This window comes from Rhinatrema bivittatum, chromosome 1 (assembly GCF_901001135.1).
Source record: "Rhinatrema bivittatum chromosome 1, aRhiBiv1.1, whole genome shotgun sequence".
NCBI classification, from domain to species: Eukaryota; Metazoa; Chordata; class Amphibia; order Gymnophiona; family Rhinatrematidae; genus Rhinatrema; species Rhinatrema bivittatum.
In genome coordinates this window covers 579,641,008-579,643,251 of record NC_042615.1, presented here as the reverse complement: position 1 = coordinate 579,643,251, position 2,244 = coordinate 579,641,008, and the positions used below count along the sequence as shown (strand labels likewise).

The following is a 2,244-nucleotide window of genomic DNA, read 5'->3' as shown; positions in this document are numbered from 1 at the left end:
AGGGAAACGATTCGATCGTTAGCAGGGCATGAGACGCCCAAGGAAAGGATTTTCCAAGCTCCTGTTAAACAACAGTCCGCATTATGCATCCTTGATCTCTTTTCAAAAAACAAATTACCCGGCACTTCTGTTTTCCTGATATTCGGAAGAAGTGAGTAAATATTGACCACTCGCCCCATCCAGCCTGACCGATAGTGCCTGCCTACTGTGCTGCCCTAAGTTTGAATTAGTTTGTCATACTCTGCAATGAAGGGTCCTATGTCTCTGTAAATAGAAGGAATACAGTTTACCACCAATATGGCATTGAAAACTATATTACTGCACCTGCAGAACTACACATGGCGCGTGCTGTTTGCTAAACTGTATGTTTAAAAAAGAAAAAAAAAGTAGGGTAAGTGATTGCCACCTTGAGGAAACCGTTTCCCATCTGGGATGCGATTCAATGTTAGGTGCTGTAACTCAAAGTCCAGCATATTCGATCAAAGGCTCAAGTCTGAGCAGCGAGGAAGGGATGAGAAAAGGAGATAAAATAACGGATTTTAAAGGAAGCATAACATTGAGTTCCAGCGTCTAAGAAAGTATGGCTTCAGAAATTTAAATCCTGTTGAAAGCCAGTCCGCATCACGCATCCTTGATCTCTTTTAAAAAAACAAATTCACCGGCACTTCTGTTTTCCTGATATTCGGAAGAAGTGAGTAAATATCGACCACTCGCCCCATCCAGCCTGACCGATAGTGCCCTAAGTTTGAATTAGTCTGTCATACTCTGCAAAACTGTATGTGTAAAAAAAGGAAAAAAAAAAAGAAAAGCTTCCCGTTTTCCATTCCACGGCGCTATTCGGTTTCAGTTTCACATTTAAGCAGGAAAAAAAACCCTAAAAAACATTTGTTTATATTTTACATGTGCTATTTTACCCAAAGCACGTAACAGACGCCTTGATCATGCTTCAGACACTTTGGTCCCTTTTCAGATAATCCATAATTCACGATTTGAAAGAGATTGTAAATGTATTGCAGCACATACGTAGTTAGGAAAGAAATGTTCACACTCAGAACGCTTGACCCCAATGTGATTAGTGCCAGAAAGGATGCAAAGGACTAGCAACTGTGTGACTCAGCCAGGCAATCAATTTGAAGTCTGAAAAAATGTCCTACTGGTGCTCTACGGTGCGGAAGGGAGGTGAGAGAGCCGGAACGAGAATGCTGGAGGCCAAAACGCTCCAGTTATTACTGGGAACTCTCCCGGTCTTGCATCTAACAGCCTCCGAAGAAGCCAGAGCTCAGTTGGCTCCGGCCCCAGCCGCAACTCTTACGAGCCGGCTGTACCCCGATTAAGAGTGTGGCACACAGGCGCAGGCTTCTCTTCGCCCTTGTCCCATATGGTCTAGCGGTGAGGATTCCTGGCTTTCATCCAGGCGGCCCGGGTTCGACTCCCGGTATGGGAATGGCTGCGCTCGGGAGCACTTTTGCACCGCAACCAAACTGAGTAAAAGCACGGAAACCTTTCAATTAATTAGCTCTTATTTTAGCCAAAGTGTTGGCAGAGAGGAGCCGCCTACACGCCCTCATACCATCTCTTCCTCGTTAGTATAGTGGTGAGTATCCCTGCTTGTCACGCAGGAGACCGGGGTTCGATTCCCCGACGGGGAGCAGCCGAGGCTTTTCTTGGGCTCTCTGCGAAAGCACATGTGCAGAAGCCCTTCCCTCATTTCAGATGGACTCGGACGTCCTCGTGTCACAGGAAGCGCAAGGCTGAGTTCTAGCCTTCCGAGGGAAGGTGGTTTGGCGTTGCCTTTTGCAGGAGTTCTGAAGCTGCAGGTTTGACCTGGAACATTGCAAAAAGAGCCGCAAATTTCTTACCTCCAGGGAAGGCAATAATACAGTCCAGCTATCTTGGTTCAAACTGCTCTCCTCCTGAACAATTGCATGACTAAAGGTCAGACAATCCGTAGAAAATTCCTCACGGGTATTAAAGCTGACGGCATTCTGGTGCGCACAGTTGGTGGCTGCCATCTTGCAAACATCCTTCTTCCTCCAGTAGGGTAAGTGATTGCCACCTTGAGGAAGCCGTTTCCCATCTGGGATGCGATTCAATGTTAGGTGCTGTAACTCAAAGTCCAGCATATTCGATCAAAGGCTCAAGTCTGAGCAGCGAGGAAGGGATGAGAAAAGGAGATAAAATAACGGATTTTAAAGGCCTAGGAAGCAGCCCTGTGGTGGCTCTGGGAAAGTAGCAGGGATCTCT

At 46.5% G+C, this 2,244-nt stretch overlaps 2 non-coding genes across 2 annotated transcripts; both read left to right on the top strand.

Moving 5' to 3' along the window:
* The first annotated feature begins 1,372 nt into the window (after positions 1-1,372).
* On the top strand, positions 1,373-1,444 carry TRNAE-UUC. Its single transcript has one exon. It is a non-coding gene; the product is annotated as a tRNA-Glu (tRNA).
* Positions 1,445-1,577: 133 nt separating this feature from the next.
* On the top strand, positions 1,578-1,649 carry TRNAD-GUC. Its single transcript has one exon. It is a non-coding gene; the product is annotated as a tRNA-Asp (tRNA).
* Positions 1,650-2,244: the final 595 nt, after the last annotated feature.